Source organism: Camelus dromedarius, chromosome 5 (genome assembly GCF_036321535.1).
Source record: "Camelus dromedarius isolate mCamDro1 chromosome 5, mCamDro1.pat, whole genome shotgun sequence".
NCBI classification, from domain to species: domain Eukaryota; kingdom Metazoa; phylum Chordata; class Mammalia; order Artiodactyla; family Camelidae; genus Camelus; species Camelus dromedarius.
In genome coordinates this window covers 34,231,780-34,259,044 of record NC_087440.1, presented here as the reverse complement: position 1 = coordinate 34,259,044, position 27,265 = coordinate 34,231,780, and the positions used below count along the sequence as shown (strand labels likewise).

Genomic DNA, 27,265 nt, shown 5'->3' with positions numbered 1-27,265 from the left:
ATCACTGGATCCCTGACATTTACCAAACCAGACAGATGTAAGGCTCATTTTGTCATCTTGAGCTAAGTGGGAAAAAATTTTCTTACAACTATTTTCACTGAGATATTGATTGCCTCATCAAGGCTTTGGTATTACAGCTATGCCAATGGAGAGCTGAAGGCTCATATTTACAAACAACATTTTGGGAGTACCTATCATGTGAAAATACCTGAAAAACAGGCTTTAAATTTCTAAATTTGACTTTATAAAATATAAAATAACAAACGACTAGAGGCTAATTATATACATAGAATCATTAAATGAATTTAGTAATTTCTGTATTTAAAGAAAATGCATTTCAGAACAATTTCTAAATCTTTTTAAACATTGTTTTAAATACATGGGCTTTTTCCCTCTTAAATACAATAGCCATAAAGAAATTACTATCATGTGTTAAGTAATGGGTGTCAAAAAAAAAAGTTGTAATACTTATACATACCTAGACTTTAGATATTGTTACTTTTAATGATTTAAAAGTCAAATTACATATTGGGATTCATCATAGCTCTTGAAGAGTGCCTGGACCATAGTAAGCATTCAAATACTTTATTTACTATACAAATATATGAATTCACTGAATGCTTTACTCTTACTGGGAATACTTTAAGAGTATTGCAAGGACAAACATGGGGTGAAACAGCAAGAACTGTTCTAGTAACAACCAGGCTAGGGAGGAGTTTGTGGATCTACAGAAATGAAAAAAAAAAAAAAAAAAAAAAAAAGAACACACGAATTAGTTAAAAAAAAAAAAAGTAATAATGAATGATAATACATATATTAGTTTGTTAGGGCTGCTTTAACAAAATACCACAAAGTGGATAACTCAAACAACAAGAATTATTTTCTCACAGTTTTGGAGGCTAGTAGTCAAAGACCAAGGTGTTGATAGGGTTGGTTTTATTGTGAAATCTCTCTCCTTGGTTTGCAGATGGCTGCCTCCTCATTGTTTACTCACATGTTCTTTCCTCTATGCACACACCCATTTCCAGTGTCTTTCCATGTGTTCAAATTGTCTCTTTCTATAAGAATGCTAGTCAGATGGGGTTAGGGCCTACCCTAAAGACCTCATTTTAACTTAATCACCTCTCTGAAGACCTTATCTGCAAATATAGTCACATTCTGAGGTGCTGAGGGTTAGGGCTTTAACACTTGAATTTGGTGGCGGGATACAATTCAGCCCCTAACAATTAGTTTCTCATCTTCAAGAACCCAGAGACCTACAAGTTAAAATAGGGATCTTGAAAAAATTGAGATTCTTTTTTTTTTCTTTTCCCTTTCCTTTTCTGTTTTCCCTTTCCTTTCCTCTTCCTTCCTCCCTCCCTTCCTTCCTTCTTTTTTTTATTTTTTTATTTATTTTTTTTTTTGTAGAACAGATTGGAAAAAGCCTTTAGGGCCCTTGGTTATCCAGAAAACATAATCAATTTGCAAAGGTACAAGGAAATAGTGTAATCAATAAAAGTAGACTTTAAATCAACTGCATAATAATCAAATTAATGGCATGGTTTTATACTATCAAAACAAGGGGTCACTCTGCTAGAAACACATTCTTTCATAACCTACTTGAGAGAAGAGAAAAGGCAAGGTATGAACTTGAGCAATAACCAATAGCTACATATGGAATCTCTCTCCCAGAAGATAGGTGGGATCTTTGGAGAAAAGGCAAAGTTAAATGTTAATCACTAGCCTAAGGTTTAGCAACCCGTACAAATCATTAGGACTTCTTGATGAACCCTACTTCCCAATTTCTAGAATGACCCTATGTTCCAGTTTGCTGGGACTGTCCCAATTTATGCTTGTTATGTCTCAGTATCATGTCCAGTGAGTGTTCCACCTGACTCTTAAAATTATTCCACTTTGGATGATTTGGTAACCTACATATCACTATTGCTCCTTCTCCCTCAACATGTGCTTACACCAACATCAATAGCAAGTGTTTGAGATTCAAAACCATCTAACTTATTTTCTCTGGACCAGTGAGGAGAAGCTGACAGTTATCAAGTTCTATTTTATCCATCCTTGATAATATAATGTAGGTTCTGAAGAGAAAGGACAAGAGTATTTGTAATAGTTTTCAAATTTTAAGATTTAATTTCAACAGGCATCAGGGTATTATGGAAAGGGGTCTGGGCCATAATATCAGAATTCTGGCCCCTACTTTGTCAACCATTAATTCTGAGACTTTGTCACATCATTTAAACTATTTCAGCCTTGCTTTCCTCATTTATACGAAGGGAGCAGAATGGACAGGGGAGTGTAATATTCATCCTGCCTATTTCAGTATTCAAAGAAATCAAATGAAATGCTAAATGTTTTGAAATCCTTTAAAGGTATCATACAAATGACAGTGTCTGATAATCTTACCATCAGGAAGAGAAACAGACAGCATACTTAACTAAGTGTATAAAATTACTTGCTCATGGAATTAGAGCCAACTTTGAATCCCAACTACATCACTTACTTCCTATATGAATTTGGGCACATGACATAAACACTTTAAGAGAGTCACTTTATCAGAAAAATAATCTATTTATTTGTGTAAAAATATAATAATACCACTTCCTAGGACTTTTGATGGGACACGATGAGAACAGTGTAAATACTTAGTTTGATACACAGTATTTAGTAAGTTCTTAATCAACAAAGGCTATATAATCTGTCAGGTCTCGGTTCAAAAACTATCCCTGTCTGAAATCCTTACGGAATGACTCTGAGTCCCTTTCTCACTCTATCCTTTATACCTCCACTACATTCATGGTGAAGCTTTATCGTAACAGGCACAGCTCACCAGTGCACTTATTGGTTTACATCTGTCTTCACTGTTTTTTTAGATTATTCTTACCTTATTTGGATAACTTCTTTTTTGTCTTTTTAAACCTAGATTCTAACATGCAACAGATATGATGTCTGATTGAGTTCAGAAACAGGTGGTAGGAAAAGTTTCCAGGTAAAAAGGAAATATTATTACACATGTACTCAGGATGCATATAATATACGTTCCTGATATTAAATAAAACAGATTGAAGAAAACAGACTAAGCTTGAATAGATTAAGCTCAACCCTATTAAAAAATATTCCAGGAAATATGACATCACTCCTTTTCAATCAGAATTTCTTCCTAGAGCTCTCCAGATATATAAAAGGACTTTGTTTGGTTAGCCAATCTTACAGAGTAACTGCCAGAGCCAGCTCTCCAGACGGTATTGAATTCGTAAATAATGACAGCATGGAAGTGTTGATGCTGTCCTTTATTTTCTTATATCTGATGAACCCAGAAAAAGAAAGAATGTCAATTCTACCCTGCTGTGGCCTGATTCTTTCAAATGCACAGGTTACACCAAGTACTAAAATAAGAATATTCTTGTCATGAGAAGTAGTGGACAATCATTAAAAATTTTATTCTACCCTCAGAGATAATCCTTTTGATTTCTCAATTATATTGTTAACAAAAAGGAAACACACATAAAAGAAGGTGAGAGATTTTAAATAGATTTTAATGGATACACTATACCATATTATACATTTATTGGTTATAACAAACTGTGCACATTCATATAAATGGTATACATTCAGATACCATTCAGAGCCTCTGTATAACAATGACCAGATCAGGCAAAGCAGAAGAAAGGTGAATTTGTGGCTTCAGAACTTCACCACATTGAAGAGTCTTTTTCCTTCCTACCTTTCCTGCCATTATCATATTTTAAGGTCAAAATATACCAGCTGAGAATAATTAACAATGAACTACATAGTGGAGTTCTGCAGAGCCTACCATGACCCTGAGTTTGACCCATACCCACTGTTTCCTACTGAGTGAAGTTGTCAGAAGCTGGCCAGTAGAGTAGGTAGAGTCCTGACTTGAGTATTCTGAACTTTTTAAAGTTATACTAAAATTGGAAATGACTATCCAACCCAATCAGAGAAGTACCAGAGAGTTAAGGAAGTTGAGACTCACAGAAATATATAAATAATACCATGAGAAAGTAGGTATCATAAGTAAGCAGAAACTAGGAGGTAAAAGCAGCAAAGCAAGAAATGGACACAAAATCAGAAAAATAAATGGAACAACAGAGTGACTAGAAAATGGGGCAATGGGCCCTTGTAATGGCACAACCTAAAGTTTCTGGAGACACACTAAGAACTGCTTGAGCCCTGGATATTTGGTGACTGAAGCAGCTCCTGGGCTTCCCTTCTTCTCCTGTAAACCCATAATGAACTCACTTCATGAGTGGAGATCTGAGCATGTTTGTTTCTTATCACCTGGAAGTACCTTAATAATGCAGTGGGAGAGTGTAAAGAAGATGCATGTGTTTGTGATGGAAACAATTTACAAGTCTGTATTTCTCTAAAGTCTAACCAGAATCAAAGCTCTGGGCTCTTAATCTTCAGAATCAGATTCATTTATTTCACTTCTTTCATATTACTGTTAACACACTGTTAACTCTGATTTTTCTCCATCATGGGTCACTATCCCTAAGTAGTACTTAGCCTACCAGAAAACTGTGACTTCTTAAAATAATATAATCTCTCTTGTGTATGCTAACAGTCTCTTAGTTCATCAATGTAAATCAAAATAAGTATATTAAACCACTAACCATAAAAAACAATGTTCAAATCAAAACACAAATGAAATAAGATGGCTCCTCTCTAACAAACTTCCTCCAAACAGTATTTGCTCTTTTTTAACTCTCTTACTTCAACAAATTGATACCTCCTGCTTTTAAAACCATAGCAAAATCTAGAATGCTCAAAGAAGTGATTTTTTTCACTTTTCCCAGAATCACCCTTCTACAAGGTCGGACAGATACTCACTGACCACCAACTATGTGTAGCATCACTTCTACCATTGGCCAAAGCAGTTATGGTGCCCTCTCAGATTCAAGGAGTAAAGAAATAGACTACCAAATCTTGATGAGAGAGTGGCTAAGTCATATAGTAGAAGAGCACCATACGATGTGAGTATGGTTGTGGCCATCTTTGGATGACACAATCTGCAAGTCTCCAAAATTAGAATACAAGCACAGACAGATTTTACAAAATATTTTTCACACCTTCTCTATTCCCATGGTGTTAGCACAATACTTAGTACACAGTGGATATTTTATACGTTTAAAAAAATTTTTCTAAGCAGGTCTGAGATACTCCTAGTACCAACACACAGTATACAAAAGGTACCAGTATATTTTTCCTTTGGGGGTAAATATAGACAAGAGGATGCTACCTATAAAAAGAGGTTTAAATCTTCACCTGCAATAAGATTACTGTCTACTTCATGTTTTCCTTCATGGTAGAAGAAACTTCCATTCTGGGCACATTAGCTTCTAAAAGCCTCATTTGATAAATGTATTTTCATTTTTACATGACTAAATTTGACCTCTGGGTGTGGAAAATGCACATGTTTAGCCTAAGGCAGATTTGCCTCTTCTCCCAAAATTGATAAAATTTAGGTTTTTTTAAAGGTCCATATAACACCATGTAACAAACCAAAACATTCCTCAATACTCTAAATAAAGGACCTCCTTTCAATTATTGCCAAGGAGACCTCATGTGAATCTTCCCTCTGCACTCGACATGTGTTGGCTCATATTCATCACTACTGACAAGTCTCATATGTGTCACTGTCCAGCAAAAATCCTATCTGTTACTATTAATAACATACTTTTTGCCATATCGATTAGTAGCTTATCTGAGCTTTACAGACAACAACTTCCCCACTTGTCTCAGAAAACTCGTATTAGTCAGAATGGTACTTCTAACTCTTTGCTTCCCTATCTTCATGACTTTAAGTATACACAGCTTTGACCTTAGATACTTTGTATCTCTGTCTTAGCAGTTAGACAACTTCCTGTAACTTGTTGAACTCTGCTCTGTCCATGCTCTCTGGAAATTGATATGGACCCTCTATCTAATCTAATCAGAAATGGCCTAAGCTGAAGTGTAATGTCCCTAGACAACATGCAGAAGAAATTTTATAAGAACACACTCAAATAGCCCACTTTTTACATGACTTTGTCCCATTTCCTAATAATAATAACAGTTAAATGGAACTGGCATAAAACTATTGGATCTGATATGGTACATCTGCTTTATAACACATGAAATGTCATATTAGAAGAGAAAGGAGGGACTTATTGTCAGCTTAGCCAAAAACTATGCTCAATGAAAAATTCATATATTATTCAAACTTCCTAGAGAACTAATTGAGCCCACCAGGAATTTATTTCATTGGCTTCTCCATCTTGAAAATACTTTAGCCTAATGAATGAAGAATATCAGCTCAAATGGAGAATAATGTTTCAAATTAAAAAGAGGAGGCAGTTACAGTGAGGTGCTTTATTCCTCAGCCCAGTCTTAGCCCCACACCTATATTATAGGGAAACTGACTTTAAGAGAAAATAAAAGCTCCATGAGATGTTGGGAGCATGAAGCAGCTACACTCTGGGGCACCCATACCCAAGCACACGACAAAGGTGAGAGAAAGGGTTTCTCTGTCCCTCAGCAGAGTGGAACAGCCACATGGAGCTTTCCCTCAGCATCAACCATAACTTTAGTTTTGCCATATCAGAGCAGCTTCAGTTCAGCAGAACATCGACATAATTCAGTTTTAGTGACCATCATTAAGAGACCATCAGAACATCAGCAGCCTTAAAGTTCCTCTGAAGTACTGTATGGACACTATTTTAGCAGTGTATGTTACCGTAGAAATACAGAGCAAGAACCAAAGCTAGAAGGAGAAGAAAAAATTTATGCCAGATGTCCTAAAGAAATTGGGGAAACTGAGAGGAGCTGCAGGTTTCATAATAAGAAATTGAGGGAAATACAAACAAATACTATTTGTTGCTTTTAAGGGTATTTTCTGCATAAAATAATCTAAAAAACAAAGGATGAATTAAGAAGTATAATCCAGAAAAGCCCAGCAATGTAGAGAGCAGATGAATATTTGGAATAGGGCACAGTGCAAGCCACCCCTGGCTTAGTCTGCTTTTCATATCCTGGCAGATAGCAACAGGGTCAGAGTATAGTCTTCACCCAATCCAATCAGGTAAAACGGATTATGCACATAGCACAGTGCTTAGATTGGGGGAAGGTGGTAAAAGTTAAATGTTGGCTTCCCCCTCTCCTATTCATTTGTAATCTCTTCCCTGTCCATTTCTCCATTTTTCCTATTTTGTTCATAGATATTAAGAATACTGGATAGGGCCACTGAACTGTGCCTTTATATAAAACAGACCTGATATATACATATGAAATAGGCAAAGAAAATTAAATATATATACATATTATATATATATGTATATACATATGTCAATATAATATGTATATATAATGTGTATATACATATATATATGCACACACACATATATATAATGCATAAAATTAGAAGAAAAAAGTCCCATAGCACATTCAGCTCAACTTGCTGTTTCTTATTTAGGATGTTATTATAGTTTCTTTGCTAGAATGCTGATTTCCTAGAATTGTTCACTGTTAGCAATTCACCATAAAATTCCAGAAGTATATCATATGAGATTTCATCAAATATAAGAGTTAATCAGATTCTTTTAATTCTCTGCATACATTTTCTCAAAATAATACATACTACCCTTAAGAAAATGAGTTCTAAAATATGATCAAAGTAAAAATAACCTGTTCCCTATGGAAACACAAAGGTTGTAGCAAGTACCTTTCCAATTTATATAAACAGAGACAAATAGGTTAATTTTGTTTATTGTTTTTTTAATGGCTTTCAGCCAGGATCTCATTTGTACATTTCTTTTTTATTAAAACCCTCTTTTAAAAGGGTGTTTCCTCAAGACAAAGAAATTTCCTGGTATAATTGGCATGAGTATGTTATGTGAAACTGAATTATGTTAGCCAGCATTCCTCTAATTACCATTTTTTCATTGGCATCCATTTTTCAACAATAATATTAGAAAATAATTAATACCTTCAGGACAAGGACCTGAACTTTATGCAAATACAGATTAGAGAAGTCCAAATTATTTTTTAATGAGCTATATGTATTATGCCTCCCTATCTAGAGTTCATCTGGACCATGGTATTAAATAAGCTTAGAGTTAATTAAGCGTATTATAACTATTCCTGGCTTCTGCCTTTATTAGTATGAATCTACCAGCTCAGAGGCACTCAGCAAACATGGAAATACTTTATCAACACCCAGTCCAAAACACCTTGAAATATTTCAATCCTGTCTATACTCTTGGGATAATTCTATAAGCTCAAACCTATTGAACCTTTTTCAAAATCCATTACTTTTCTATTTATATAAATATGAATTGCAGGAATAGAAGAGGCTTTCTTTGTAAATTTTGATTTATATTAGTAAGAACTATAATCAAACAATTGCACTCAAGCACATGCACATGTGAAAGTATACCTCTTGCTGCTGAGATACTGACTCAGGCATCAGCAGATTAAATGAACAGATTTGCTTTGTATTTTAGTGTGCTAAATTGAATACAAATCATAACAGAAAATCTCAAGATGCAAATGAATTAGAAGAGCTTTTCTGATTTTCAGAAAAAGAATGAAAGAATCAATCTTTCATTTAAAAAAAGAAAATCTGTAGACCACTTATTAATTTTGGCAGCAGCCAAAATAATTTAACTTATACCTACTCAGATTATGCTAGTTAGAAGAGCAAACCCTTTTGGAACTAACACTTAAAATCTATCCTAAGTTTGAAAGAAATATTACTTAAATGAGACAACTCTACAGAAATAAAACACCGTAAATATCAACAGAAAAGCAATAGACAGTCATTTTCTACTAGGGACTCAGCAGAGAAAGAAAAAAGAGTGGAGTCAAGACATATTTTCCATGGATCTGGTTCACATTCTATCATATACCCTAAACCCTAAGGCCCTATTTCCACAGCTGTGGCAAAATCTTTTATAGGAGGATGATTTGACATTTTAAGAGTTATCCTTCCAATCTCTTCCATGTAATCCTATGATGAAATAACAAACTGAGACACCCTGGGAAAGGGGTGGGATATCAAAAAGGCAATGGATTTTGGATTCAAACTAGACTTTAAACGCGAGCACTGCCATTTACTATCTGAATTACCTTGGAAAAACAGATTACTTTTCTCAGCCTCAATTCTTTCTACAGTAAAGAGAATTCACTACCCAAACAGAACCATTGAAGGAAAAGAATCCAGTAGATTTTCTAGAAGATAATGGGTACTCAATAATTATTGGTTCACTTAGCTCCCTTTCTTCAGGCATCTCTACTGTAATGTTTTATCCTATCATGTGCTACTCAAAAATTTTGGGTTCCTTCATGTAATTTGGGCTTTAATTTCTTTATATTCTATTTTACCCCGAGGTGTTCACAAGTTTTGACTACATAACAAATCATTTGGAAGTCCTCAAGACTTTCCCCACCACCTCACTCCACTCCTCCCCTAAGTCTAGAAGGAAAAAAACAGAACAATGGTCAATGTAATCAACATGATTAGGCTTTTGTACTAGAAAGTGGAGCTTCTGTTGGAAAGAATAAAGGATTTTAAAGATAGCTGGACCCAGGCAACACACTCTTGGCCCTCAAGAATAACTTTTCTCTTGAAATACTTGCCTTCTTAGAATTCCTTTTGGCTGCTAGGTTACCTTCCCTTTTGGAAGAGGAATTGTTCTCCACACCCACAACTGTAGAGGAAGAGCCAGGAGTAGGAAACTAAACAGCAGACTGCTAAAGCCTGACCATCGTTTAGGCCAAGGAGGTCTTCAAAGGAAATACAGCTTTGTTCTCCAGAGAACTGAACACATAAGCACTTCAAAGCCAACTGAGTAATTAATTTTTTCTTTTTATGAAATGATATATCTGTGCACATGAGACTCAGGTTAAGATGGGCAAAAAGGGATACAAACTGCTGTAGACAGGTAGAAGATTCAAAGGTTCAAATCTTGTCCACATACTATATCACTATACCTGCAGTAGTTATAAAAATGTAGGCCAGTTTTCTTGAGTTACATACAAAACACTTTACAATACTATGAAGTATAATTCTATTACTTTAAAAGCATAAAGATTTAGTGCCTCATAAAGAATGGCCTTCTTTTCCAAAAATAAGTATAAAATACCTGATCATATAATTTATAAGAACACTCTTGGATTACATATTCAGGCAATTATTTAGGAATACTAATTTTTGATGGGACAGTGTGGCAGGCTGAATAATAGCTCACAAAATTTTCATGTTCTACTTCTAAGAACCTATAAATGTTATTTTATATGGCAAAAGGATCTTGGCAGCTGTGATTAAATTAAGCATCTTAAATTCAGGAGATTATCTTGGATTATCCAAATAGATCCTACGTGTAATCACCAATATCCTTATATGAAGGAGGTAGAGGAAGTTTCCTACAGAAAAGAAGGTGATATAACTATGCTGCTGATTTTAAAGATGGAAGAAGGGATCATCGGTCAAGGAATACAGGAGATACATTTCTAGAAGCTTCAAAAGCAAGGAAACAGAGTCTCCTACAGGGCCTCCCTAGGGATTATGACCTTGCCGATACTTTGGTTTTGGCCCAGTTTTGGGGGCTCATTTTGAATTTCTGGCTTCCAGAACTATAAGTGAATACAGTTCTGCTGTTTTAAGCCAATACATTAGTAGTAATTTGTTACAGAAACTACAGAAAACTAATGCAATCAGAAATGTCTAACCAAATATAAACTTATTGAGGATCAAACAATTTGGAAATACGAATAACTAAAGCTTTTCGCAAATTGTCTGAGTTTATTTAGGTGTCTCTTGTTTCATGTACTCCTACAGCACAGTACAATCTCCTATAATCACATTTTTCACATACTCTGGAATTAAATTATTTTGTTGTCTCCTCCACAAAACAGAAGTCCATGACAGCAGGGTCAGTGTCTGCCTTGCTCATTTCTGTATCGTTAGAGTCAAGCATGGTGTCTATGACACACAGTATCATCTGATAAGTATTTGGTGAAAAGATGAATATGTGATGAGAGAATGAAAGAATAAATTATCTAAAAATAGTGCCAAGCAGAGAGAAACAAGGTGAGGCAGTACAAGAAGAATAGAGCATTACTTCAAACACTTACCAAATTGTTGGGCAGAGTAGAGCAAAACAATCAACTGACTCACAAGATTGTTTCATGCTTTTCTTGGTCACTTTCACTAACTTTTAAGAAGCAAAGCACAAAAAGGCAGCCAAAATGAAACCAAAGTTTTGTATAATTCATAAACTTTTAAACAGACCTTAAGTAATGACAAAATGTAAATATTTATAAATGGACATAGGATAAATCTAATTTAAACCTTTAAAGCAATCTGTTTAACTCATTTTATAAGTTACACTTTAAATGTATTTCATTGTATTAAGTATAATAGAGATATCATTGTGATACTGTTATATTGTTATTTTAATATTCTAAACAGTGATCCTGAGTAACAAATTACATATACAGTATTATTACCATTTTACAGAAGCCAAGAGTCAATAATCGAATTCAAGAAATTCTTAACTTTAGAGCCAAATCTTCATATACCCCAAATGGTTCTATTTCCCATCTCTATAAGGGAAAGAGACAAAAATCATTCACTAGAGCTTTATTCTCTACAACAATGAGCTTCAACAATCAGCTTTTCTTTAAACCACACTCATACACAGAAACACAGAAATATGAAATTCTGCTTTGACAGCACTGGATCACCTGTCTGGTAAATTACTTTGTAGGATGACTTGCTCATTACATATTGCCCAGTCAGAAGGGCCAGTTTTTTTTCCCTCTTAATCATATTAATCTAACATATGTTAAAACCTTATACTTATATAAGTGTTTACTATTATTATATGCATCTATGTATCCTAAAACAAAATGCTTCCTCCCAACAGAAGTGTATATCCTGGGATCTAATGCACCTGTTAATCTGAAAGCAAAATTTGGATCTGAAACTTATTTTTGTATTTTCATTTGAGCAGTTTTGTGCAGCTGTTCAAACTAGTACACTAATATGAAAATCAAATATCATTTATTCAGAAGGGGAATTAACTTTTTTAATAACACACATTTCAGAAATTCCCCATGTAGATAAATATTGTTTCTCCCCTTATTTAGATTCCCTTTACAAAGATTTGTTCTGTGTCACTGAATTCCTCTTGTCTCAAGTTTGGAGCTATATATGAATATGCTAATAAGCCAGAAGAGTAGAATCATTCATTTCAAACCAATATGAGTACTAATACCATTAATATTTTATAAAGAACTTCTCAAAGTTAATATATAGTAATATATAGTATAGTGAAAGGCCAAGGAAAGAATTCTAATTGGAATGTTAACATGTATATTACTATAAAAGCTATAAATCCAAATGAAGTAAATTCTCATTTGCATATAAAATATTAAATATTTCTGCTGCAGTGTTATCAAAGTTGAATATGAAAATATTTCCAATACAGAATCCAATTTTGAACATTTCCAATACTCCACAAATAGAAATTAAGAGAATATAAGAAAATGCAGTTTGAAATGTTTTTAGTTCATAGTATTAATCCAGATTGAAAGTTTTTTTCTCTTTCTATTCCACAAATTTGCTTAATTTTCCTAGCATCCCTAAAAAGGAAACAGAAGTTCTGTCCTAATGTATATACACCATAAAGGTTTTGTGAAAACAGATGAGATCATATGTTTAAAAGTATTTCAAGTGTTTTAGACAAAAGTTTCATTACTGTTTACGTTTGTCCTATTACCACATTCCCTTGACTCAAAGATGATGTATTTTCATATTTTAACATTTCTACATTTGTTAAAAAAAACATTAGATGCAGTGATATTCACAACTGAATAATTTTTATTAGCAATACATAATGGTGCGTCTAACAACTGATGTCACCTCAGACTGATAAAAATAAGATAAAGCACATAAATATTAAACTCATCTTTCATTCTATCATGCAGTATATACAAAAATAAATCATAAACTAGTATTTAAGTAATCATAACCTAGCATTATATATCAAGAAATGTATTAAATAAAAGTTAGATGCTATTTTTATAAAATGCTAAGGTTCACTTACAAGGAGAAAATAATAGCACATAAATGTACAAAGGTAAAAGATCTGTAGGGCAACACCTACCTATGTCCAGTCCGTAAATCTGAAAGCATATTCATAAATTAGAGATAGAAAAAGCTATTTGGTACTTCCCTTTTGATATCAAAACAATTCCGTATATTAACAACTGCCTCACAAGTCTAAAAATCACACTATAGATTAGTGTGCCTCTAGAAGAAATGTATGGTGCTTATTTACAAAAGAAATACCATTTTTATAATACAGGTAAGTACAAGAAAAAGAAAGCAGGCATCAATCTATGTCAAAATATTCTAGAGGATCATTAAAAGCTAGAACTTACCATAAATCTACGCCTAAATTTCTCTGCCGCAGTACCTTATATCGTCAATCCACCTGGTTAAGGCATTGCTGCTGAAATGCTGTTATCAGAAATGGCTCATTCCTGAACTGCTGTTAGCCATTAACAACTGAGGATAAAATAGCCTAAAAGATTGGTTAGCCATTAACAAATGACTCCCAAAGGAACTGCACATGTTTTGATCAGGAGCAGGGAAACACAGCCAAAAGTACAAAGATTCATATCAGAGTCTAACTTCAATTAGTTAGTCAGGCTAAGAAATACCAATGAGTGGTATCAATGAGAGGTGAGTGATGAGAGCACTCCAAGTATACAAAGAGATATGCATTCCGGGCTAAAGCATGGAAATGCCATAATCAAGACTTGGCACCGAGAAGGAAAGAAAAATCACAGAATGGTAATCTTGACTTAGTGATCTGCTAGAATACTTGTATTAAAATTTTGCTTCTTAAAGAGTTAAAAAGATCACCAAATTCTGTTCTCATTCTTGTGCATCATGGAATAATGACCTGGATTACATTTCCATTAAGGTCATATCTTTACAGGAAGATAGACAATAAAAAATAATTTAATTTGAAAACTAAAGCACGTATAAAGGAAGAAAGTGGGTACTAAGAAACAACCTCCTTTCCTTCCCATTAAGAGAAGAAACACAACAAGCTAATTTGGAGCTTGTAAAGAAATTACTGAAAAACAATCACTCTTATTTTGAACAAGGACTTTATAAACATATTTGAGCTGCTGAATACTCTGCACGTGTAGTTCTGCCAGGTTTTTGTTGTCTTTAGTTTCAGTCTGGCACCTCAAATGTTCACAGACTGTTTCAAAATAAAATCTGCTAAACAAAGAAAGATCAAAGTTCAATTAAATATGTGGGTGAGGCTGAAGGATCTGTTAGTGGTAAAGATCTCCAAGATAGAAGCTGTGATCTTTAAAAAACAGCTACTGTTCAACAACAGAACCCAAACAAAACACTGATTTGGTCCAAAAGATGAAGCAGAAGCATTTCTGCAGTTAGGTTTGAATTATGGACTTGCTAATTAATTTGTGACTCCCACCTCTTACTGGTAACTGTTTCTAACCCATTTCTTTATGAATAATACATGATGGAAAGTCAAATTTAGTAAGAGGCCAATATTAGATATGGGCAGGACCTTAGGATTCATTTAATGAAACCCATCTCATGTTAAAGACATAGAAACTAAGGAAACTAGAGAAGGAAAGTGACTTTCAAAGATTACACAGCCTTTAATGCAAAAGGAGGAAACAAATTCCGTATCTCCTCACCCACTGTCAAGTATTCTTCCCCTGTATCACAATGCATTCCCCCCTCTAAGCCACAACAAAACCAACTAATGTGAGGCAATGATTTACCATACATCAGACTTGAATTTTGGCAGCATCTCACTATTTTTAAAGCTACAGTTATCCGAGTTACTAAAGATTGACAGTACTATTTCAGTGAAGTTTATTGTTCACACGAAACCATTACAAAGTATAGTAAGAGATAGAACAAATTTGATTTTGAAGTTGACTTTCTGTGCTTAGAGCATGTGATGAGGGAAAATGCTCTGACAGTTCAAGCTTACTCAAGCTTAATGACAGATCTAAATTGGAGCTTGGAGATAAAAGAAATTCTTTAGTGATGCCTCAGTTGTCATTGATTGCTATGAGCAATTTTAAAGCTATTCAAGATGAGAACTGCCAGCTTGGTTCTGAAAGGGGAGAAAGTGGTACATAAGATTAGAAGCTGGTACAAATGCTATCTTGGTTTAAAAAGAGAGGATAGCTTTGTATCACATACATAGGTGACAATCGTGATTACATATAGACATTTATCAGCAGGAAATGACTCAATGGATGCTCAGAGTAGTGTAAGCACCAGCTGTGCTAAGAAAGATGAAAATGAAAGGCAGCTTGCCTTATATGGATCACCAGCAGCAAGATGGCTTAAAAAAAAAAAAAAGAGCAGTTGCTAGAGCTGAGAGCTAATAAAAAATAATTTTAAAAAATTATCTTCATGAATTACAGTATATCTTCCTCCCACTTGCTGAAATCTTTGAATTAAAAAAAAAAAGAGTCCATTTTGAGAAATTCAGTTTCACCAAGTGGAAGGTGAAAGCATCTCCAAATATATATACTGAAGCCTCATGCCCCATTGGCACTACTCATATTGAATCCCCATAAGTGTCTACCTATTGAGTCAAAATAAATGACAGTTATCAAAATATTCTATTTTTTAACTGATCTTTAAAATCACTTTCTCTCTAGTATTTTCTCCTTATAAAATATCCTAATTCCTTAGACTATTAATTAACAGATGTGGTTTCCCCTAAGTAAGTTAATAGCAGCATTAGTTTAAAAGTAGGACCCAGAAATAGAGAAATTCAGCAGTCACCAAAATATTTTTCTAAAAAAAGGATTCTATCCACAGGTAGGATAGATAACCCAAGAAAAAAAAATAGGGCCAATAGACATATTCCTCTGGAACACTCATCTCTTAACTGTTTGTCATTCCCTAAATATTCTGTGCATATTCACACTCAGTGCTTTTCTTTTAAATGAAGTTGTCCATCTACATGAAATACCTTTTCCAATATATTTTACCTAGTATATACAATGCATCCTCCAAGCCCTAACTCCAGTATCACTTTAGTGATCAGAAATCTTGTCATAGAGACCTCCCACCTCCATATTTCCACAACACACAATTTCAGCAAAGCAGTATCACATATTTCTTTATTTGCTTGTTTCCTCCACTATAGGATAGTATAGTGTACTATTTGTCTCTGTGTATGTCCCAGTATTTAATAAACTGACTAGGACATAACAAGTACCATAAAATATTTGTTGAATAAACATGAAGATGGACCTTTATCAATATGGCTATATATTTCTTTGCTCCCTATGATAATGACAACAGAATTTGAAATTTAGCTACAATCCTGTCAGTGATTTTTGCTTTTACATATTTCACAAAAATTTATACTTTTACTCTACTATGCCCTATAGAAAGAAAAGCATTTCATTATGTAATTTTTTTGTTGACAAAGGAAAATGCACCGCAATTGTTTATGTTTGTATTATGAGATAGATAACATTTCTCCCCTTATTTTACAGCAATATAGAAGAATTCACCAAGAGATATTTACTGTTGGCCTAGACTGAGATTGACAAATATAGAAACAGAAAGATAGTGCTACAGAAATTTCAGAGTCTACCACCTCAGAATCATATGTGGGTTGGTGGAGGGATAAGGTACATCACACAAATTCCTGTGTGTGTATACACACACATTCATACTTTGTTCATCACTGACATCCTCATCTGTAATACTGTAGCTAGCACAATATCAGGAAATTCAGCTGCATTACCTCCTTATATCTGCTGCCTACCAACATATTTCCTTGCACAATTCTACTAGAGGAAATAAAAAATCCTCTATGTATTTACTTCTGTTATTTGAGTAGACGTGGGCAGAAAAATCCAGATGATCTTAGTAAGGTGACCTGGCAATATTCAATATAAATCTCCTAACAAACAAAAGCAAATATTTTAAATTGTAAATTATGCCACATCAGGGAAATCGCATAGTCTCAGATGTTACAAATTAACTAATAATACATCTAATCCCAACAGTCTGGATATCTTCACTCATTTGCTTATTTCTTTGTTTACTAGAAATAATCCTACTGGCAAAATGCCATTGTTTTCTATACTGAACTGAGGTCTGTAGAGTCTTGCATTTCTTTACAAGAAACACAATACATTCTTGCTCATTTCCTCAACTTGCTATAATGAGAGGAAAAAAGTTTCATCTAAATAACCTCCGATGTGGGTGTTTGTTCTCTGTGAAGGTATATGTAATGAATTTACCTTGAGCCAGAGCAAAAACGGTTCTGACCTTCTCAAGAATGTATATAATCAGTTTAAAATGAGACAGTTACACTTAATATGACCTATTTTTATTCAAATAGACATGAAAAGAATCTGGTATATGAGATTCTACCACAGGAAATTTTACTAGAAAAATATCATTTTGTAATGTTTGCTTACACTGCAAAATTACTAAGAAGCAAAACATTTCTAAGGTGACTTTACAGCATTGTAACTCACATTTGTATAAATATCAAATGTTCCTCTCTTTTAGTAATCCTCTGAAATTATTTCAAGCATGATACTGATGTCACAGCAAAGTGATACCAAAATTGATAAAGTGGGGCTGCAATTTGGATCTTGTAATAATAAAATGGACCTTTGGTTTTCTGACATAATAAGATGGACTCTTCCAAGTGCCCAAACCATTCGAGAAGAGCTTTAGAAAGAGACAATGATTCCTATAAATAAGTCTAACAGGTGATTTAGTAAATTTAAAGAAAAGTACTGAAAATTATTTAGAAGTCTGAAAGAGATAACCCATAAATTTATTTCCAGGAACAAACTTAAACACTAGTTCTGTAAGTCACTAACCATTAACATTAAAAAGCTTCGATTTTCTAATAAATTTCTGACTACTACCTACCATTTCGGTTTGTGCCCTTGCCTAGCTTACCGTAGAACTCACACTTAATTAAGGCACTCATTCAGTGGAATGACTGAATGATTGATTTGGCCTGTGTTTCCTTCATCAGTCTGAATTTTCTGAAACTGACTCTATATTTTTACTTACCCCCAAATTGATTCATAATTCATAAAGTCAACATGTCTGGATTATAATATAACACATCAAAATAGTTATTTGAATAAATGTTTCTTTAACTCTGAAAATATAACTATATTCTCAAAGTCTTTGTTATACTAATACTGCTGAACCAGTAAACAGTAAAGCACTGTTGATTTATAGGGAGCTCATTTTTCTTTTATTTTAGCTCTTGTTAATTAAAAAATAGAAATCATTTTACCTTGCTCATTTGCTCTCATAATAACTTAAATAATTTAAAATCTGAATAATTATACAGGTAAATTATTATACAATCTCAAGCTTCCCTCTAAAACATGTTAATGTACGTATTATCATGTGGAAGAAAAAGAAAAGTACATTATACCATGTCAAAATACACTTGTATCTCTAAGATTCTTAGTTTGGCAAAACTCAGAAGTCATCTGATTTTTATGCTTTCAATGACCAGGCCTACATAATTCTCAACCTTCTAAACAGTAATGAACTTCTTTTTAAATCTAAAATAAATTAAATGACTAAGGTTTATAAACGAAGCAAGCCTATATCAAATCTAGAAAAACTGGATTGATAACTGTAACCAAATGATTATCTGACATTAAATTGGATTTTTAATTTCAGTGACATTTAATCATTAGTTCACATAACAGGTAGTATTCAAAGTTCAAGATTATATGAAGATATGGTTAAAGAGATTCTTCTAGGTCAAAGAAAACACTGTAAATAACAATCATCAACACACTTCTGTGAGTGTCCTTTTATATAGAAAACTATAGAAACTTCACTGTATTCTAGGAGCATTCTCTATGTATACATATATTTTTTAATTGAAGTATAGTCAGTTTACAATGCTGTGTCAATTTCTGGTGTACAATGTAATACTTCAGTCATACATGAACATACATATATTCGTTTTCATATTCTTTTTCACCATAAGTTACTACAAGATATTGAATATAGTTCCCTGTGCTATACACTATGAACTTATTATCTATTACATATATATATATTGGTTAGTACATGCAAATCTCGAACTCCCAATTTATCCCTTCCCACCCACTTCCACCACTGGTAACCATAAGTTTGTTTTCTATGTCTGTGAGTTGGCTTCTGTTTTGTAAATAAGTTCATTTTTTTTAAGATTCCACATATAAATGGTATCATATGGTATTTTTCTTTCTCTTCCTGGCTTAATTCACTTGGAATGACAATCTCCAGGTCCATCCAAGTTGCTGCAAATGGCATTATTTTACTCTTTTTATGGCTGCATAGTATTCCATTGTATAAATAGACCACAACTTCTTTATTCAGTCATCTGTTGATGGACATTTAGGTTGTTTCCATGTCTTTGTTATTGTAAATAGCACTGCTATGAACATTGGGGTGCTTGTATCTATTTGAATTAAGGTTCCCTCTGGATATATGCCCAGGAGTGGGATTGCTGGATCATATGTTAATTCTATTTTTAGTCTTTTGAGGAATCTCCATACTGTTTTCCATAATGACCGCACCAAACTACATTTCCACCAACAGTGTAGGAGTGTTCTCTTTTCTCCACATCGTCTCCAGCATTTATTGTTTGTGGACTTTTAATGATGGCTGGGAGCATTCTCTAAAGAATACACTGAAAACATGTCCTATTTAAGAAATACTGAAAGAAATCTAAAGAGTTTGTGATCTTTTACTGGGTCACGAGTTTTGATTTCTTTTGTTAGTGTTTCTTCCCCATTTTTTGCATCAATATATAATAGATATGAAACTCTGGCCACAAAATCAGGCATGAAAGAAATATAAATTTAATTTTGCATAACTTAATATTTTCTATATCAACAGTTACCATCATGTAAGAGCCACAATGGCTTTGAGTCAATGCTCTATGGAGTTTGGAGTCATACAAATCTGGGGGTTGGTAGAGATTTCTAATCCTAGATTGCTGTCATCTACTCACCAAGGTGTACATCCCCTCATGAGTAAGCAGTAGATGTAGTGGTTGGGAGTGAAGGCAAGTGGCTTAATCTCACCATACTTCAGTTTCCTCTTTGGTAAATGGAAATAATACAGTGTAGCCTAGATAATAGCATTGTTGTGAAGTTATCTTTGAGATAGTACACAGAAAATGTTTAGGATACTTAGCATGTGTCAAGCAAACAATAAATGCTAGCTATTGATGGCTATTACCCCATTCTGTACGAAATCTTCAATCCACAGAAGTTGCTGACAAGCCTTTACTCCTGATTTTACATTGTCCCCATTCATTTTCTTGCCCAACCCACTTATGTAGATCCCACATTCCTCAATACAAGGCTTCTTGTGTTGTGATTTCACTTAGCTGTATCTGATCCTTCTTGGACATACAGAAAACATTTGAAACTCTAAGGCTGCCTCAGGTTGACCTCCTTAGATACGCCAAGTATCCATCTCTACTCTATTATCTATTGTCACATTATGTGTGATAAAGGAAAAAAAGACTGAGATCAGATCCATTTTGGTAGTTCGGCTAGTGGGAAGAAGAGGATCAAGGTAAATGTCCCTTTTCCAAATATATATACACACACACATTCACACACCCTTAAGTGTGCCTCCCTTCATCTATTTCCTCTCTGTTCTCCAACAGACAGTGGACATTTTATTTGATCTGAGAGGGAGGGAGGCAAGAAGGAATTTTCTCTGAATTGATATTGCATTTTTTTTTCAAATTTATTGTTTATAGCATGAACTTCATGCCAAAAGTTCTGGTGCTTAAGTACTTAAAGGTCAAAAGTACTGTGTTTTTACATCTCTTAAGAAGCTTCAGATGCACAAAATTTATAGTGACTCTGAGGCAGTGTGGGTCTTATAATGCCACATGGGACAAATGGGAATGTAGTTCTAGGTAGCATAAATTCCTGGGTAAGACACAATAGTTAATATATTAAAATATGATCCTGCCAGATATATGAAACTGATACTAATGCTCTCTTATTTACATTAAAGAAAATATGCAAAAATTAAGAATGATATACTTTAACCCAACACAAACCTCCATTTTAGGATATCTCTAACAAGTAAATGATTTTCATAACTTAGATAAGCTCAAGGATGTTACACACTGTTATATAAAGAACTTTCAAAACTCTCAAAGTTATAAATATATAAAAACATGATTCAATAAAAATAAAAATGAAGTTTCATTTCCAAACACAGAATTCTATTTTTAACAAAGGAAATACACAAAGTCCTTACGTTACAGATTGTGTGTTGTATTTGCTAGGAAATCTATGAGGAAAAAATGGAAATAATTTACTTATGGCTCTTCCTTAATAAGAATTATTCCAAGATTTTAAGTAAAAAATGGGTAAATTTTAGCAATAATAGGCTTTCAGAACCACAGGATTTGTATAATAAATGTTGCCCTATAGCTCTTTAAATTATCATATGTTTTAATATGTTAACATATCTACTAGAAGGGATATGAAGAAGATGCAATATTTTCAGTCATTAGTATCAGTTAAACATTGAGAATGACTGTAAAATGACTGTAAAAAGGCAAGAGAATCTCTATCACCAGGGTAAAATTTAAACTTTAATGTAAGTTGTTTTTCTTCTTAAGGTAGAAAAAAGCTATATGTGAATTTTTTTTAATTTGGAGCAAAGTCTAGTTTAAAACTAGGGATTTTTTTTTTTAATGTGTACAAGAAAGAAATGACAACATCAGTGCAAAAGAAAAAAATTTAAGGATTCAAAAACTATTTTAAAGTATCCTGTATTGCAAGGCCCATAAAACTGTCTGATCCAAACTTTTATTATAAAAATATAAGCTAAATGAGGACAGAAGTCTTGTTTAACTTTACCCCTACCAAATCTTCAGTTCTCAGAACACTGAACAAAATATGAGAATCATTCCATAAATTCTAGTTGAATTAAAGAAAATATATCATTTTATGCTCACTACACATTGGTTACAAATGAAGGGCTCATTTTTATCTATTTCTTAAACAGAGATGGTGAGTAATTTTTTTCAAATAACACACAGCTATTTTGTCATTAGAATGTTACCAAGTCCTAATTCAGGTACAGGTTCTTTCTTCAAGAGCAGAGCAAGATTTCTGACCTTACTAAAGGTATATGTTACCAAATGACTTGAAACTGTTCTTTTAATTCCATACAGAACTTGGAACTTTGTCAGATTTAGAAACAATGAATTTTTTAAATTTGCTTTAAATCTACGTGTACTGAAGGACAAACCATCATTTCTTTCTAAGAAGCTATTCATTCATTCATATATCCATTCTCTTCATCTTAATATCACTCAGTGCTAAATTAAAGGATCCATACAAATGATACAAAGCAGATGGAATCTGAATTATCATGATAAATAACCCAACTAACCCTGTGCTTAAAGAGCACCGTGACTTCGTCATGCTTTTGAGTTTTTCATAGCATGAAATTAATACATTACATTGGTTTGGTTGCAAGAGGGCCAGCAAAGCCTCAACAGTTTGATCATTTCCAAACTTCTCACTACTCTCTCTAATTTTTCAAGCAACTCCCTTCTTACTTTACCAGGACAGTCTGATTAGGCAATTACCTCAATCAACAACTGCAAATTTTCATTTATTCCGGGGATAAGAAGGAAATACTTTTAAGAAGAATCTAGCCAAACTAAAACTGATTTAGCAGTAAGCTCAGGATTGTGAAGGAAATTAAAGTCATTTTGAATGAGAAAAAAATTAAAGAAATCAGAGGTATTTAGCAGTGAGAAAATTCTAAGGATGAGGGGAGGTAGTGGTCGTCAAACATTTGAAAGTTTTTATGATTCCAAAAAGGATTATATTTGTACTAGAGATAGAACTAGTACTACTGGCTAAGAGTATATGTTTCAGCTCAGTATAAGGAAGTCAGAGCTATTCAAATATAGAATGGGTTACAACTCAGCCCAGATGGACATCTTCACAACTTTTGGTCACTGGATTTATCCAAGTGTAGGTTAAAAAACCACTTGGTGAGTTTGATGTAACCCAGTTCAACCATTACATTAAGGTTTGGATTTCATGACCTTTAAAGTCCATTCCAGCCCTGAAATTCACTGAGGCTCTGAAACCCACTCCACTGGGAGTGCTGCTTGCCAAATCAGTCTTTGCATGAAAGGCACAAAATGATGTCAATTGTTGCAGCTGCAGTGAGTCAGCTGCAAATTGCTTTACAAAGGCAAAGTTCAACCTAGTTACTAAACCCCAACTAATTTTAAATGATTTTAGCTTTCTTAGATGGTTCCAGAATTGCACACCCAATTAATGCTGCTGATTTCAGCCAAGTCTACACACACACACACACACACACACACACACACAAAAGTGGAAAACAAGGCAAGTATTAAGATAAATCAAACCAAATAAACTAGATCTTTCTGTTTTAATGCTATCTTCAGTGATCCAAAAAACTCAGATCAAAAGGATATCACAATTCAGGACATAGAGGGTTGAACTGGAAAATAGGAACTCTTGTTTCTAGTCTGCCATATTTCACTATTTTCGCAAGAGTCACACAGAGTCAGACAGATTTGGATTTGAGTACTGGTTTAATCACTACTAACTTTGGAGGAGTTACATATCTCTGGATCTCAGTAGTCTCCTTTATAATAACAATAACAACAGCAGCAACTACTATTGAGAAACTGCCAAGTGCCTGTCACTATGCTAGAGCTTCAAATGCATACTTAAAATATTTACAGAATTTCTATGAGCATTGTTATTCATATTTTAGAAATGAAGAAAATAAATTTTAAAGAGATAAAGTAACTTTCTCAAGCCACATAATCAGTAGGATTTTTATCAAGCTGGACAGAACTTTTTTTTTGTATTTCATGGCAAGTTCTAGCCAATGAGACATTGAAAATGTCCTATGGATTTTCCAGGAGGATTTCTTGGCGGAGGGACCATGCCATTCTTGTCTTCTTGTGTCCTGCCTCGATCCTGCAGTCTATAAGATGTCTGTGATAGCCAGAGCTCTAGTAACTGCCCAGGGCCACACCTAGGAATGAGGAATTCATCAACTGAGAAGAGATTGGGTACCCCTCATGATTTTGTGGAATCATTACATCTGTCTTAAGCAGCTCACATACGAAGCTCTTTAACATGAGAGAGAAACACATTTCTCTTATTTTAAACATTGTAGGACACTATTAATTTGAGTTTTAGTTAAACGTTGCTGAACCGGATCCTAAGTGATATACCACACATCCAAATAAATTCTGCTTCTGGGTCAAAAGCTCATGCTGGGCATAATATCAGAGATGTTTGATTTATAGATGTGCAAACAGTAACCACAGAAAATGAAAAGCCATGTAGCAACTTAGAATTGCTGTAGGTTATTAAGTAGCAGAGTATGGTAAACTTGGAGGTACTGTAACTAAGAAATGGCATATACACAAAATAGGTTGGAGTTGACGACAAAAGTTTGTCTTAATAAACTGGAACACAGACAAATCAATCTTTACTATGATCATCTTCTAGAAACAGATAATAATAAATATTAAACTAGTCATAATTTTATACTAGAGGGCAGTAAACTCATCCTTTGTTTGATTCATTCTTTTAAGTAACTGTACCATATTCCTCTCTGTGCCTGCTAAATACAACCAATTCCTGAGGACTGAATGAAGAACACACAAATCGAAAAGTGTAATAATCTCTGCTCTCTACTGAAAAAAACTTAAACAAATAAACAAACAAATATACAGGAATAAATGCTGTGATGGAAGTATGCAGAAGACACTTTGCAGGCAGAGAAAAGAACTTCCTGCATGGACTATGGGAACGAATGGAGATCAAGACTTTTCAAAAGTGAGGGAGGGTATAGCTCAGTGGTAGAGCACAAGCTTAGCACGCACAAGGTCCTGGGTTCAATCCTTAGCACCACCATCAAAATAAACAAACAAACCTTAGTACCTCACCCTAGCAAAAAAAATATAGTAGTAGTAATAATAATAATAATAATAATAATAATAATAATAATAATAATAATAATAATAATAGACTTCTCAAAAGAGGTGACAGTTGACCTGAAACCTCAGCAATACATAGGAGTTAATCAGGCATAGAAAGAGCAGAGGAGCACTCTCGACAGTGTAAACAGGATATATAAATATATAGGATTGAGAACTTGACACATCTGTACCGGTGTATAATGTGGTATAGAGGGAGATAAGACTGGAGATATAAGGAAAGGGCCAGATATTAAAAGGCTAATTATATTGCCAGAAGAGCTCAAATTTTATCTTTAAAACATCAAAAGTTTTTAATGAGTACTGAAATGATCGAACATGTTTCAAAGATTACTCTGTCAAGAGCTTGAAGGACAGACTGGTGGTGACAAGACTAGTAGCAGGAAAACAGCTTGAGGCTATTGGTATAACTGGATGAAAAGAATTCTGAGAACAGAATGAAAGCAGCTGAATTATAGATGTAAATGAAGGGTACTTTAAAGGTATTAAAAGAGCTGAGACGGGGCTACCAAATTTAGCAGTCTAGAGGCCATGTGGTTCCACAGTGAGTATTTCAGGAGTGTGTAAAAACAGACTTCAGACTGACATGAGCAGAGGACTGAATAAGCAATGAAGAAGTGTAGATGAATACAAGTTATATTATAGTTCCTTTTCCATCAAAGTCGAGCTTCTCCAGTTGGGGCAAAAGTAAAAAGATGTTCCAAGAAGGAAAATGAGGACGTGTTTTTTTCTAAAGTGGAAAGAACTAAGAATGTTTATATTCTGGTAAAGATGGGGAAGTCCTATCCTAGAAGGATGAAACTATAATTGAAATGAAGACCATGAGGAGTTTAAAAGGAGTAAAAAGGATTCCACGTAAAATATCCAATACATAATACAGTCAGGGAACCGAATTATTTATGAGAAGGAATCCTGGACATGAGGAAAGTGTTCAGTTTGAGGGAGTTAAGAAGTTGCCTCCCTACCCCTTAAAGACCTTTTCTTCTTCATCCCTAGGTTGACTGGAGCAAAAGAGCCCATTCTACTATAACCAACATTTTTAAACATGCAAACGCAACATACAAAAGAAGGGGTAGGGGCAATTCATTAAGAAATTGTCAGTATTTTTCATAAAGGCAAATACTGACAACATCGTCAGATCAACAGTAGGAAAATGGGACTCATATTGAGAGATGAATATCTGGTAAAGAAAAGGCTCAGGATTACATCCCAGAGATTAGGAGGTGTTCTCAAGAGGCAACCGTAATAGTGGTGAAGACTAGTATATTTTCAAACACTGTGTCCTCCTTGCCTGACATTGTGACAGTAACGAAGTCATGAATTACTCCTAATTGGATATCTGAATGGTGAGTGTAACATGAGCCTCATACCTCCTCCCAATATGTGTAATCATCTTCTTGGTATAGGTAAGTATCAGCTATCAGCTCTGTGCTACTTCCTATAATGAAAGTCTACAGCTTTCTGAAATTGCTCAAGATGTAACAGAGGCTAGATTCTCCAAAGAAATGCTCACTTATTTATTCATTCACTCAAAAACCATTTAATAGGCTCCACTATTTACCAAACATGGTATAAGATTTGGAAATACAAAAGTTAATCAAGTTGCAGTGTTTGTTTTCTATCCAGAAACTCCCAGAGAAGACAATGACCAGTTGTGAATGGGGAGCGTGAAACTGCTTCTCTAAGATGACAGTAACTGGTCTAGATCTCACAAAAGCATAAATTATTAACAGCAGTACTTTTTAAAGTTAGGTGTGAACATACCCAAGGATCACATTAAAATGCAGACCCTGATTCAGCAGGTCCAATGTGGGGTCTGAGAGTCCGCATTTTACAAGTTTCCAGGTGATTTCAATTCTGCTGGTCCATGAACCATACTTTTGAGTAACAAGGAGTCATGGTAATTTAAGATAGGTAATGTTAAGTAGGACACATATTTGGGAGTTTTGTTTCTAAATTTTTTCTCTTCATAATACTCAGTCTTTTCGCTATATTCTTTGTTAGTGTTTTTGATTGTTTTCTACTGCAACGGTTAATAACAATCTTGACTGGAAATACTACACTTTGGATATATTCTTCAAACAAAGATATACCATAAATTACTGATTACTATGAGTATTCAAGTATATTTTTAATATATTTTG

The 27,265-nt window shown here is 34.0% G+C and overlaps 1 long non-coding RNA gene across 1 annotated transcript in view; it reads right to left on the bottom strand.

Annotated features, from left to right (window-relative positions):
* Window positions 1-13,658, bottom strand: part of LOC105094197 (uncharacterized) — a 1,056,246-nt gene extending 1,042,588 nt beyond the window's left edge. The window contains exons 1-2 of the long non-coding RNA XR_004137286.2: window positions 13,444-13,658; window positions 11,506-11,601 (exon numbers count right to left, since the gene is read on the bottom strand). This is a non-coding gene — a long non-coding RNA (uncharacterized LOC105094197). The remainder of the gene's footprint in view (window positions 1-11,505; window positions 11,602-13,443) is intronic.
* Between the last annotated feature and the right edge of the window lie 13,607 nt (window positions 13,659-27,265).